Genomic DNA, 14,937 nt, shown 5'->3' with positions numbered 1-14,937 from the left:
GGAAGTCGGCTGGTTGAATTCTGCACTGACCATAATTTAGTCCTCGCCAATACTTGGTTCAAACACCACAAACGACGGCTGTATACGTGGACGAGACCTGGAGACACTGGAAGGTATCAAATAGACTTCATTATGATTAGGCAGAGATTCAGAAACCAGGTGTTGGATTGCAAAACTTTCCCAGGAGCAGACGTGGACTCTGACCACAACTTGTTGGTCATGAAATGCCATCTGAAATTGAAGAAATTGAAGAAAGGAAAGAATGCAAAAAGATGGGATCTAGACAAGTTGAAAGAAAAGAGTGTGATGGATTGTTTCAAGGAACATGTTGCACAAGGACTAAATGAAAAGGCCGAAGGAAACACAGTAGAGGAAGAGTGGAGAGTCATGAAAAATGAAGTCAGTAGGGCTGCTGAAGAACTGTTAGGAAGGAAGAAAAGATCAACTAAGAATCAGTGGATAACTCAGGAGATACTAGACCTGATTGATGAACGACGAAAATACAAGAATGCTAGAAATGAAGAGGGCAGAAAAGAATACAGGCGATTAAAGAATGAAGTGGATAGAAAGTGCAAGGTAGCTAAGGAAGAATGGCTGAAGGAGAAGTGCAAGGATGTCGAAGGCTGTATGGCCCTGGGAAAGGTAGATGCTGCATACAGGAAAATCAAGGAAACCTTTGGAGAAAGGAAATCTAGGTGCATGAATATTAAGAGCTCAGATGGAAAGCCACTTCTAGGGAAAGAAGACAAAGCAGAAAGATGGCGGGAGCATATCCAACAGTTGTATCAAGGTAACGATGTAGATAATTTCGTTTTGGAACATGAAGAGGCTGTTGATGCTGATGAAATGGGAGACCCAATTTTGAGGTCAGAGTTTGACAGAGCTGTGAGTGACCTAAATAGGAACAAGGCACCTGGAATTGATGATATTCCCGCTGAATTACTGACTGCCTTAGGAGAAACCAGCATGGTAAGGTTATTTCATTTAGTGTGCAAGATGTATGAGACTGGAGAAGTCCCATCCGATTTTCAGCAGAATGTTGTTATACCTATTCCCAAGAAAGCCGGTGCTGACAGGTGTGAAAACTACCGCACTATTAGTTTAGTATCTCATGCCTGCAAAATTTTAACACGTATTATTTACAGAAGAATGGAAAAACAAGTTGAAGCTGAGTTGGGGGAAGATCAATTTGGCTTCAGAAGAAATGTAGGAACACGTGAAGCAATCCTGACTTTACGTCTGATCTTAGAGGATCGAATCAAGAAGGACAAGCCCACGTACATGGCATTCGTAGATCTAGAAAAGGCATTCGATAATGTGGATTGGACCAGGCTATTTATGATTCTGAAGATGATAGGGATCAAATACCGAGAACGAAGAATTATCTACAACCTGTATAAAAATCAGTCTGCAGTGATAAGAATCGAGGGCTTTGAAAAAGAAGCAGCAATCCAGAAAGGAGTGAGGCAAGGCTGCAGTTTGTCCCCTCTCATTTTCAATGTTTACATAGAACAGGCAGTAAAGGAAATCAAAGAGAAATTTGGAAAGGGAATCACAGTCCAAGGAGAGGAAATCAAAACCTTGAGATTTGCCGATGATATTGTTATTTTATCTGAGACTGCAGAAGATCTCGAGAAGTTGCTGAATGGTATGGATGAAGTCTTAGGTAAGGAGTACAAGATGAAAATAAATAAGTCCAAAACAAAAGTAATGGAGTGCAGTCGAACGAAGGGAGGTGATGTAGGGAATATTAGATTAGGAAACGAAGTCTTAAAGGAAGTAGATGAATATTGTTATTTGGGTAGTAAAATAACCAACGATGGCAGAAGTAAGGAGGACATAAAATGCAGACTAGCACAAGCAAGGAAGAGCTTTCTTAAGAAAAGAAATTTGCTCACTTCAAACATTGATATCGGAATTAGAAAGATGTTTTTGAAGACTTTTGTGTGGAGCGTGCCATTGTATGGAAGTGAAACATGGACGATAACTAGCTCAGAAAGAAGGAGAATAGAAGCTTTTGAAATGTGGTGTTACAGAAGAATGCTGAAGGTGAGATGGATAGATCGAATCGCGAATGAAGAGATACTGAATCGAATTGGTGAGAGGAGATCGATTTGGCTAAATTTGACGAGAAGAAGAGATAGAATGATAGGACACATCTTAAGACACCCAGGACTTGTTCAGTTGGTTTTTGAAGGAAGTGTAGGTGGCAAGAACGGTAGGGGTAGACCAAGGTATGAATATGACAAACAGATTAGACCAGATGTAGGATGCAATAGCTACGTAGAAATGAAAAGGTTAGCACAGGATAGGGTGGCATGGAGAGCTGCATCAAACCAGTCTATGGACTGATGACTCAAACAACAACAACATTCTACGAAATGCTCATCGTAAGTTTATTGTTATATGGTGCACTTCATAGGTTATTTTTGCCTAAAATATGGGATTAGCAGGGGAAGTTGGACATAAAGTAATTTATTTATGTTAACAAAATTTACGTCGTAGCATCTAAAAAATCTGATAGATTTCGATATAGAGAGACGACATTCTATGATATTATATTTTATATGGAGCTTTTTATGGGTACCCTTTACTCGATTGCTTGTTATTCCTATCCATAATATTCCCTGATGTTGATCAAATTTTCCTGAAAGTTTTACATATTCTTTAGATAGTATTTAGCATGTGTTTCATATTAAGAAATTTTCTTTTGGGGCAAAGGTCAGAGGATGCTCAAAATGTTCTCACATCATTTAAAAGATATTCGAGAGCTGAGTGAAGCCAATACTGCATGTTGACCCTTTAGATAATCTATTGTCCTGTCGCAGCCAAAAGAAGACATTTTTCCTAAAATACAGTATTATGCGATTTACATTGACATTTTTTCTATTAAACACACAGCTCATCCTTCATAAATTTTTTTATTTACAAAATTCTACTCATAACATCTTCTGTACTTACACATAATCAACTCATATACAATATGTGGAATCACCTCAAAAAATACTATACAATATTGCTATAAGACTGAAATGTACATTACTTTTTTTCCATTTTGGTACCTAACGTGCATAACGACCTGCTGTGTCTTAACCAGAGCCCCTTTTGCCACTTCTTTTCAGAGTTCCTGAAGGGGCTTCACAGCTACCATAGCAGTCCCAGGGCCCTCGAAGACCCCACTGTACTTCACCCCTACAGGCAGCCCCTACTTCAGCTGTCCAGTCTCCACAGAGAAGAGGATGGAATTAATTTATTCACAAAATTTCTATATTACAATAACCTACACAGGACGAATGCCCTCTAACATTTCTTTTCACTGTTGCTGTTTATTCTTTCCATGGATATTTATTTTGGAAAAGGATCAAACACTTCCCCACGTAAACTGTTCCACTCCTCCACGCCCTTCCCAACGAATGAAAATTTACCTCAATAATTTCTGCTAAAATCCCGTCTAATTTTATACTTGTGAACAGCCCTGCTGATATAATTATTTTCCAACTGAAGCCTCTCACGGATTTCTCTCCATGCTTCCTCTTCTGTATAGGCTCTATATCTAATCCTATAAGTCTAGTTTTCTCCCTTCTCTTACTTAAAGCTTCCCACCCAAGTTTCTGTAACATTTCTGATACACTACTTTTTCTCCTGAAATCTCCCATTACAAATCTTGCTGCTTTCCTCTGCACACCACCTATTTCTTTTATTAGGTATTCCTGGTGAGGATCCCAAACACTGTTTGCATATTCCAATAATGGACAAACCATACTTAAGTAACTTTTCTCTTTTAATTCTTCGTTGCATCCTTTAAGTAGCCTCATTATGACATGTAACGATCTGTATGCTTTCCCAACAAGTCATCAACATGAACCTTCCAATGCAAATTACTTTCAAATCTCACACCTAAGTATTTACACTTGCCATCTTTTGGGACGATCACCTTACCCAAAATATATTTAAATTCAGTGTTTAAGCTCCTGTTTATAAATGTTGTGACAATTGATTTGCCTCCATTAATCTTCATGTTATTCTCTTCAACCCATTGTTGGTTACGGTCAAGGTCCCTTTGTAATTCTGTAAAATCCTCTATGTTATTTATTTCCCTATAAAAATTAGTCTATATATACAGTATACATAACAAGTATATACAGACTGACTAGTTGTGGAACTGTCAAGGACATTTGGAAGTGGTTCAGTGTAACGCAAAACTGATTAACGGGATCAAAGTGACGTATGGAATACCGCATTTCTCATTCACACACTTCCATTTTGAAAAAAAATCCAATATATTTTGACAGTCAAAATACTGTAACTTCATTGCAATTTTCTTTAAACAAAAATATATTTCAGGTGCATTTCTTTACACCGGACGAGTTGGCCGTGCGGTTAGGGGCGCGCAGCTGTGAGCTTGCATCCGGGAGATAGTGGGTGTAATCCCACTGTCGGCAGCCCTGAAGATGGTTTTCAGGCAAATGCTGGGGCTATACCTTAATTAAGGCCATGGTGCTTCCTTCTCAATCCCATCGTCGCCATAAGACCTATCTGTGTCGGTTACGACGTAAAACAAATTGTAAAAAAAATTCTACTAAATAAACATAGGGATAAAATGCCCTATAGCAGCAATCCTAATGCTTTGTGGAGTAACTCTTGGCTTTAATGACAGCTTGACATATACGCTGCATGGAATTTACAAGCCTCTCACATTTTTCACGGCTGATACCGAACCACTCTTCAGTCACCACTCTCTTTAACTACTCTTTGGATGAAACATTTCTACTGTTGATCTTAAATTTCAAAAATGCTCATAAATGCTCGGTAGGGTTGAAGTCAGCGGACCCTGGAGTCGTTTTCAATTGTTTTGGAAGGTCCAAAATTAATTAATCCTTGTTTAGAGCAGCGGTATGTTTCGGACCGTTACCATTTTGAAACATTTAGGTCGTTAGCATTCCCAATTTTTCAGCACTTTAACATTGTTCTTCATAATGTCCATTGTTTCTTCAATAAATTGAATATTCCCTACGCCTTTAGCTGACATACACCCCAAAGTAAAATTGACCTCCTCTGTGTTTCACTGTGGGAATTGTATTGGCCATATAGTTGTCAGCATTGGCCTTTTCATACATACATACATACATACATACATACATACATACATACATACATGCATATATATATAATGTGGGAACCATCTAATCCAAAAACGTTGATTTGAGTTTCATCAGACCAGATATCATTTACCTCAAAAATCCTGGCTCTTATATTTCAATGCGAGAGTTGGAAATAGAACTGAAGGATACGAAAGGGTGATTGGTAAATGTGGGGAAGATAAGGAAGCTAATGGAAATGGGAAGCGTTTGCTGGACTTCTGTGCTAGTATGGGTTTAGCAGTTATGAATACATTCTTCAAGTATAAGGCTATTCACCGCTACACATGGGAGGTTAGGGGTACCAGATCCATAATAGACTATATATTAACCGACTTTGAATTCAGGAAATCTGTTAGGAATGTATGAGTTTTCCGGGGATTTTTTGATTATACAGACCACTATCTGATCTGTAGTGAATTAAGTACATCTACGCCTAGGGTAGAGAAAGTGAAATCTGTCTGCAAACGAATAAGGGTAGAAAATCTCCAGGACGAGGAAATTAGACAGAAGTACATAGATATGATTAGTGAGAAGTTTCGAACAGTAGACAGAACGCAGGTTCAGGATATAGAAAGAGAATGGATGGCATACAGCGATGCTGTAGTAGAAACAGCAAGGGAATGCCTAGGAACAACTGTTTGTAAGGATGGGGAAAGGCGAACATCTTGGCGGAATGATGAAATGAGAGCAGCTTGTGAACGTAAAGAGAAGGCTTATCAGAAATGGCTCCAAACAAGGGCCGAGGCAGACAGGGATTTGTACGTAGATGAAAGAAACAGAGTGAAACAAATAGTTGTTGAATCCAAAAAGAAGTGAAGAAAAAAGGAAATGAACAGTGTTTTGAGTAATTCAGGCGAACTCATAATAGATCCCAGAGAATCACTGCGCAGGTGGAGGGAATATTTTGAACATCTTCTCAACGTTAAAGGAACTCTTCCTGGTGGTGTTGCAAACAGCCAAGCTCATGGGGAGGAGGAAAATGTTGGTGAAATTGCGTTTGAGGAAGTGGAAAGGGTGGTAAATAAACTCCATTTTCATAAAGCAGCAGGAATAGATGAAATTAGACCTGAAATGGTGAAGTATAATGGAAGGCAGGGATGAAATGGTTTCATAGAGTAGTAAGATTAGCATGGAGTATTGGTAAGGTACCTTCGGTTTGGACAAAAGCAGTAATTGCACCTATCTATAAGCATGGGAACAGAAAGGATTGCAACAACTATCGAGGTATCTCATTGATTAGTATACCGGGAAAAGTATTCACTGGCTTCTTGGAACAGAGGGTGCGATCAGTAGTTGAGAGGAAGTTGGATGAAAACCAGTGTGGTTTCAGACCACAGAGGGGCTGTCAGGATCAGATTTTCAGTATGCGCCAGGTAATTGAAAAATGCTACGAGAGGAATAGGAAGTTGTGTGTTTGTTTCGTAGATCTAGAGAAAGCATATGACAGGGTACCGAGGGAAAAGATGTTTGCCATACTGAGGGACTATGGGATTAAGGGTAGATTACTAAAATCAATCAAAGGCATTTATGTTGACAATTGGGCTTCAGTGAGAACTGATGGTAGAATTTCTTGGTTCAGAGTGCTAACAGGGGTTAGACTAGGCTGTAATCTTTCACCTTTGCTGTTCGTAGTTTACATGGATCATCTGCTGAAAGGTATAAAATGGCAGGGTGGGATTCAGTTAGGTGGAAATGTAGTAAGCAGTCTGGTCTATGCTGACGACTTGGTCTTAATGGCAGATTGTGCCGAAAGCCTGCAGTCTAATATCTTGGAACTTGAAAATAGCAGCAATGAGTATGGTATGAAAATTAGCCTTTCGAAGACTAAATTGATGTCAGTAGGTAAGAAATTCAACAGATTTGAATGTCAGATTGGTGATACAAAGCTAGAACAGGTCGATAATTTCAAGTATTTCGGTTGTGTGTTCTCCCAGGATGGTAATATAGTAAGTGAGATTGAATCAAGGTGTAGTAAAGCTAATGCAGTGAGCTCGCAGTTGCGATCAACAGAATTCTGTAAGAAGGAAGTCAGCTGCCAGACGAAACTTATCTTTACATCGGTCTGTTTTCAGACCAACTTTGCTTTACGGGAGTGAAAGCTGGGTGGACTCAGGATATCTTATTTATAAGTTAGAAGTAACAGACATGAAAGTAGAGAGAATGATTACTGGTAAATCAGGTGGGAACAATGGCAAGAGGGTTCTCGGAATGAGGAGATAAAGGCTAATTTAGGAATGAACTCGATGGATGAAGCTGTACGCATAAACCGGCTTCGGTGGTGGGGTCATGTGAGGCGAATGGAGGAGGATAGGTTACCTAGGAGAATAATGGACTCTGTTATGGAGGGTAAGAGAAGTAGAGGGAGACCAAGACGACGATGGTTAGACTCAGTTTGTAATGATCTAATGATAAAGAGGTATTGAACTAAATGAGGCCACAGCACTAATTGCAAATAGAGGATTGCGGTGACGTTTAGTAAATTCACAGAGGCTTGCAGACTGAACGGTGAAAGGCATAACAGTCTATAATGATAATGTATGTTATATAGATATTATTTTGCGAAGAGCAGTCTTGCAGCACACTTTTTCTTACTAACACAGAATCTATTCCTTGGTACTGTTGCCATTGTAACCATATCTAGCCTACGTAATACCCGCAGACCGTCTCAGTACACATTTTGTGCCCAGTAATAACTTCCTGTTTTACCCGCAGTTTAGAAGCAGGAGTGGACTTAGCTGTCTTGTTTGAATTTTCTTGTTACATTCTTCACTGAACCGTCATACTTAAAATTGCTCACGCCATTTTGAACTGTAGCGTACTTTTTCTTCATAAGTAGTTCTATTTTTCTTCGGTTGAATCCTCGAAGTGCTAGATGTATAACTATCTCTTTAAATTCAGAACTAACGAGGAAACCCCTCCAACTGTAAGCCTCCGATCTTATTGAGATTTTGTACGACGACTTCAGTAGGAATGTCTTATTCAACTATATCAAAATTAGATGCCCAGTCGTGTATTTAGCACCTGTTACGGGATTTCAAGTGTGCTTATTTAAGCAGCGCACAGACAGGAGTGAGCGGCCGGAAGCAGGTAGAGGTGGGACAGTAAGGCTCCTTTTACACTTACATGCCACATGCTTGGAGCCAGGCATGTGACGTTCGCCCTTGGAAAGGACCCTTTTATAGTTTCGTTTCAGTCGAGCAGGTCCAATGGCAGAGTTTACAACTAAGGTATTCGCACTTGCATACCTCTGCGAGATAATGGCAAGAAAAAAGAAGAAGAAAAGGCACTTCAGTTTTCATCCTCTGAACACTGAAATATATATGATAGGAGCTTTCGAAACCCTTTACACTGGCCTACGAGAGGACAAAACAATGTTTGTAATTATTTTAAGATGACCTCAAAATCATTTTGATGAATTATTTGGAAAAATAGAATGCCAGTTCCATATTACCACAAAACATTTCACGCCCATGCGTCCAATGGAGCGGTTCTGTGTAACTCTGAGGTATGTACATTTCTCATTCGGCATACACAGTAGAACTAAGTTCTACAATCTACAGATGTATTAAATACAAAGAATATTATATAACATACCATGTAAACAAGTAAATTGTTTCTAAAATTATGTTTGTAATTTTAGCTTTCAGTAAAGTTCATTGTCCTTTGTATATTGCTGACTATTCACTTCACGTTTAAAACTATTCGGTACCTGCTGATTTCCAAGAATGTGCAGATTCTTGCAGGCAAATATATGATGACCGGTGTTGATGTGGATGATTATAGTGAATTTGGAATTGACCTGGATCAGACAAAGATGTAGAAGGTTGGTTTGGGAGGACATTACTCAATTGGGACTGACCCGAATCGGTTTGGTTTCGAGAATGTGCATTATATGAATCTCTTGATACGTAGGGATGATAACTCTGCAAAATTACTCCCACGCCTTATTCCGAAGATCTCGGTTTTTGTAGTCTTCGTTACCTGGATCCCATAATACCGATCTACACTGCATTCGCTAATGAGCAGTTCCGTATCTAACCCAGCATCCATTGTCCTGGTTAGCACTCGACTAGACCACAAACTGTACTGAACCGTCCGGCATGAAGCTTTAACTACTATAAACATCCCCATAAGGCTTTGGTCCCACCCACGTGGCGTGACATGTCAGGCGTGGCGGCCACTTACTCGTCCCGACCCGCCTCAGTCACATGCCTCGCGGGAGAAAGGGACCACGAGACACGAGCAGGTAAGTATAAAATGGTCCCATTTAAACAATGTTAATTCGCATGCTTGGCATGTGGCGCGTAGCATGTGGCATGTAACTATAAAAGGAGCCTAATGTGTGTGCGAGAGAGAAAGAATGAAAGCGTGACACATGAACTGGACAACCGCCGCTGCCTGCTAGCTATCTATATCATTACAGGTGTACATTATTTTTTCATGTAAAAAATTGTTTGTAACAGTTATTGTTATGCGATCTTTGGTCTCTTGTTGCAGGACGACATTCTTCTGGTGTTGCCATTCGTAATTGTGATGGGACTGAAAGTGTTTTGCTTCACAATTATGTTTATTGCTGGAATAGGCCACCTTCTGTACGAAGGAATTGTTATACCAGCTCTTCTAACGGCATTGATGTCATCATTGCTCTATGGTGAGAATATGAAATTAAAGCACTGTATTTGAAATTATGTATGCTGGCCATACATAATACTGAGTGGTTAAGTAATACTGAGCGTGGTCAGCACTAGAATGAGTAGATTGCGTGCCGTTAGCTACAGCAGTAGTCATAAACATTTTGTATCTGGAAGATGCAATTTCTAGGCCTATCCATTATTTCTACTAAAATGGAAAAATTATACGCAGTGGCTTTGTTGCTGACTTTCCTACTGGCCAGCGGAGCTTCGAGTACTTGCGGCATGAGGATAGGATTTTCATTTGAAAAATCACGCGCTTATGAAGTGAAATTATATTGGAGAGTGTTGCTGGAATGAAAGACGACAGGGAAAACCAGATTACCCGGAGAAAAACCTGTCCCGCATCCGCTTTGTCCAGCACAAATCTCAAATGGAGTTACCGGAATTTGAACTACGGAACCCTGTGGTGAGAGGCCGGCACGCTGCCGCCTGAGCCACGGAGGCTCAATAATAATAATAATAATAATAATAATAATAATAATAATAATAATAATAATAATAATAATAATAATAATAATTTAACGAATGTATATTTACGCACGATCAAAAAACGAAGAGCAAATTCAGAATTTTCACTTACAGTAAAATAATGATATCCTTAAAGCCCACCAAATTTCAACAATTTTATGCAAAATAATCCTGGGATTATTCACAAGAATGTTTATAAAGCCCATTTTCGGAAAATAATTACGCACTTCGGTTTTTGGTCACACACAACTGACGATAGCAGGAGGTGCGGAAAGTGATCGTACTTCGACTAAATTCGCATCATGCTAGGTTACCGCATTTTCGAAGGAGAGTAGCCAGTCAATGTATCAATTTCAAACGATCGCTTTTTACCACTGTCAATCAGCCACTTAACCATGATTATAACGATGTTAACTACTCTCACTCAGTGTTATGACCATACACGAATGACATTTATAATTAAACACGAACACCTTGCTTACACAAACACTGTATTGAAAAGTGTCTCGTGATACACTGACATAATGCAACCTCTACAAAGAATAACACAGTTTCTATATAAATGCTGTGGTCGACATGCACGCATTCTACTGGGATATAACAGTCTCCCACGCTTAATTTTGAAGAAGAGAATTTGGTGATCATTTAAGTAACATAGTCCTTATGGTACTGCGGTGGACGGGGTGTCCTATCTGGTCGGCAGGTTAGGTTTGGGGGTGGAGGTCCGTTTTCTTCTGCTTCAAGTCTTCGATTTTGCATGTCTTCTTCTGCCTCGAGTCCTTGATTACTCCCAGGGATTGGCTCATTCATCCAGTCAGTGAAGATGAAAGGTTGTTTATATTCAGGATGTTGTTCTTGTTGACTTGGGCCTAATTGCTGATCAGTGATTGTACCTGTCTTCTTCGGAACCTCCGTTCTAAGTATTTGGTCAATATGTCTTTTGAGGCTATAACCATCGTCTAGCTGAATCTGGTAATGTAAATGACCGAACTTTCCTATGACTACTCCATTCTTCCAGATTCTTGGAGATGTGTGGGATCTGGTAAATGCAGCACGGGTGAAGTTTAAGAAAGCGGAGATTGTTATTAGTGGAATACTGTGTAGGAGGGATACTGACTGGAGGGTGATTGCGGATTTAAATGAGACTATGGAGTGGGTATGTGGGAAACTGGGAGTGAAATTTCTAGATCCTAATGGGTGGGTAGGAGAAAGGGATCTGCGCTCAGATGGCCTTCATTTAAACCGCAGTGGTACGTATAAGTTAGGAAATTTGTTTGGAAGGGTAATAGGGAGGTACATTCAGGGAAACGGGATGGCCTAGGGAGCGGTGATAAGGGAACAGGGAACTGGAAATCAAGTAGGGATGACATAAAATTGTTAGTGTTGAACTGTAGAAGTATTGTAAAGAAAGGAATAGAATTAAGTAATTTAATAGATATATATTTACCAGATATTGTAATAGGAGTTGAATCATGGCTGAGAAATGATATAATGGATGCAGAAATTTTCTCACGGCACTGGAGTGTGTATCGTAGAGATAGGATAGGAAAGGTGGGAGGGGGAGTTTTCATTCTGGTGAAAGAAGAATTTGTAAGCTACGAAAAAGTTAAAGATGAGACACATGAAATTCTAGGCGTAAGGCTCATTTCTAAAGATAAGGCAACTTGATATATTTGGAGTGTACAGATCGGGAAAGGGTAGCACTGATGCGGATTCGGAATTATTTGATAGGATAGTCAGCTATGTGGGAAACGACATGGAAAGAAATGTGATTGTAGCGGGAGATCTGAATTTGCCAGATGTCAATTGGGAAGGAAATGCGAACGACAGGAAGCATGACCAACAAATGGCAAATCTGGCCGTGCGCGTAGAGGCGCGCGGCTGTGAGCTTGCATCCGGGAGATAGTAGGTTCGAATCCCACTATCGGCAGCCCTGAAAATGGTTTTCCGTGGTTTCCCATTTTCACACCAGGCAAATGCTGGGGCTGTACCTTAATTAAGGCCACGGCCGCTTCCTTCCACCTCCTAGGCCTTTTCTATCCCATCGTCGCCATAAGACCTATCTGTGTCGGCGCGACGTAAAGCCCCTAGCAAAAAAAAACAACAAAAAAAACAAATGGCAAATAAGTTAATATGGGAAGGACAGCTGATTCAGAAAGTGATGGAACCAATCAGAGGGAAAAATATCCTGGATGTGGTGCTGATAAAACCAGATGAGCTCTATAGAGAAACTGAAGAAATAGATGGTATTAGTGATCATGAAGCTGTTTTTGTGGTAGTTAAAAATAAATGTGATAGAAAGGAAGGTCTTAAAAGTAGGACTGTTAGGCAGTACCATATGGCTGATAAAGCAGGTATGAGGCAGTTTCTAAAAAGTAACTATGATCGGTGGAAAACGGTAAATAAAAATGTAAACAGCCTCTGGGATGGGTTTAAAGAAATTGTTGAGGAATGCGAAAACAGGTTTGTACCTTTAAGGGAGCTAAGGAATGGTAAAGACCCACCTTATTATAATAGAGAAATAAAGAGACTAAGAAGGAGGTGCAGACTGGAAAGAAATAGAGTTAGAAATGGCTGTGGAAGTAAGGAGAAATTGAAGGAACTTACTAGAAAATTGAATCTAGCAAAGAAGGCAGCTAAGGATAACATGATGGCAAGCATAATTGGCAGTCATACAAATTTTAGTGAAAAATGGAAGGGTATGTATAGGTATTTTAAGGCAGAAACAGGTTCCAAGAAGGACATTCCAGGAATAATTAATGAACAAGGGGAGTGTGTATGTGAGGATCTTCAAAAGGCAGAAGTATTCAGTCAGCAGTATGTAAAGATTATTGGTTACAAGGATAATGTCGAGATAGAGGAAGAGACTAAGGGCAAAGAAGTAATAAAATTTACGTATGATAACAATGACATTTACAATAAGATACAAAAGTTGAAAACTAGAAAAGCGGCTGGAATTGATCAGATTTCTGGGGATATACTAAAGACAATGGGTTGGGATATAGTACCATATCTGAAGTACTTATTTGATTATTGTTTAGCCGAAGGAGCTATACCAGATGAATGGAGAGTTGCTATAGTAGCCCCTGTGTATAAAGGAAAGGGTGATAGACATAAAGCTGAAAATTACAGGCCAGTAAGTTTGACATGCATTGTATGTAAGCTTTGGGAAAGCATTCTTTCTGATTATATTAGACATGTTTGTGAAATTAATAACTGGTTCGATAGAAGGCAATTCGGTTTTAGGAAAGGTTATTCCACTGAAGCTCAACTTGTAGGATTCCAGCAAGATATAGCAGATATCTTGGATTCTGGAGATCAAATGGACTGTATCGCGATTGACATGTCTAAAGCATTTGATAGGGTGGATCATGGGAGACTACTGGTAAAAATGAGTGCAATTGAACTAGACAAAAGAGTGACTGAATGGGTTGCTATATTTCTAGAAAATAGATCTCAGAGAGTTAGAGTAGGTGAAGCTTTGTCTGACCCTGTAATAGTTGAGAGGGGAGTTCCTCAGGGCAGTGTTATCGGACCTTTATGTTTTCTTATACATATAAATTATATGAGTAAAGGAGTGGAATCGGAGCTAAGGCTTTTTGCGGATGATTTTATTCTCTATAGAGTGATAAATAAGTTACAAGATTGTGAGCAACTGCAACGTGACCTCGAAAATATTGTGAGATGGACAGCAGGCAATGGTATGTTGATAAATGGGGCTAAAAGTCAGGTTGTGAGTTTTACAAATAGGAAAAGTCCTCTCAGTTTTAATTACTGCGTTGATGGGGTGAAAGTTCCTTTTGGGGATCATTGTAAGTATCTAGGTGTTAATATAAGGAAAGATCTTCACTGGGGTAATCACATAAATGGGATTGTAAATAAAGGGTACCGATCTCTGCACATGGTTATGAGGGTGTTTAGGGGTTGTAGTAAGGATGTAAAGGAGAGTGCATATAAGTCTCTGGTAAGACCCCAACTAGAGTATGGTTCCAGTGTATGGGACCCTCACCAGGATTACCTGATTCAAGAACTGGAAAAAATCCAAAGAAAAGCAGCTCGATTTGTTCTGGGTGATTTCCGACAAAAGAGTAGCGTTACAAAAATGTTGCAATGTTTGGGTTGGGAAGAATTGAGAGAAAGAAGAAGAGCTGCTCGACTAAGTGGTATGTTCCGAGCTGTCAGCGGAGAGATGGCGTGGAATGACATTAGTAGACGAATAGGTTTGAATGGCGTCTATAAAAGTAGGAAAGATCACAATATGAAGATAAAGTTGGAATTCAAGAGGACAAACTGGGGCAAATATTCATTTATAGGAAGGGGAGTTAGGGATTGGAATAACTTACCAAGGGAGATGTTCAATAAATTTCCAATTTCTTTGAAATCATTTCGGAAAAGGCTAGGAAAGCAACAGATAGGGAATCTGCCACGTGGGCGACTGCCCTAAATGCAGATCAGTATTGATTGATTGATTGATTGATAGCAATTTTATTCCCTTCATAGAATTTCACTTGGACTCTGCCTCCCACGCTTAGATTGCGATGTCCATGAGTCTCCTCTTGATTTCCTTCCTGTTTGATTCGTAATGGTCTGTTCAGGTACAGTTCAGCTGGTGATTTTCCACAATCTAGAGGGGT

This window comes from Anabrus simplex, chromosome 1 (assembly GCF_040414725.1).
Source record: "Anabrus simplex isolate iqAnaSimp1 chromosome 1, ASM4041472v1, whole genome shotgun sequence".
NCBI lineage: Eukaryota > Metazoa > Arthropoda > Insecta > Orthoptera > Tettigoniidae > Anabrus > Anabrus simplex.
Note: the sequence above shows the minus strand (reverse complement) of the source record.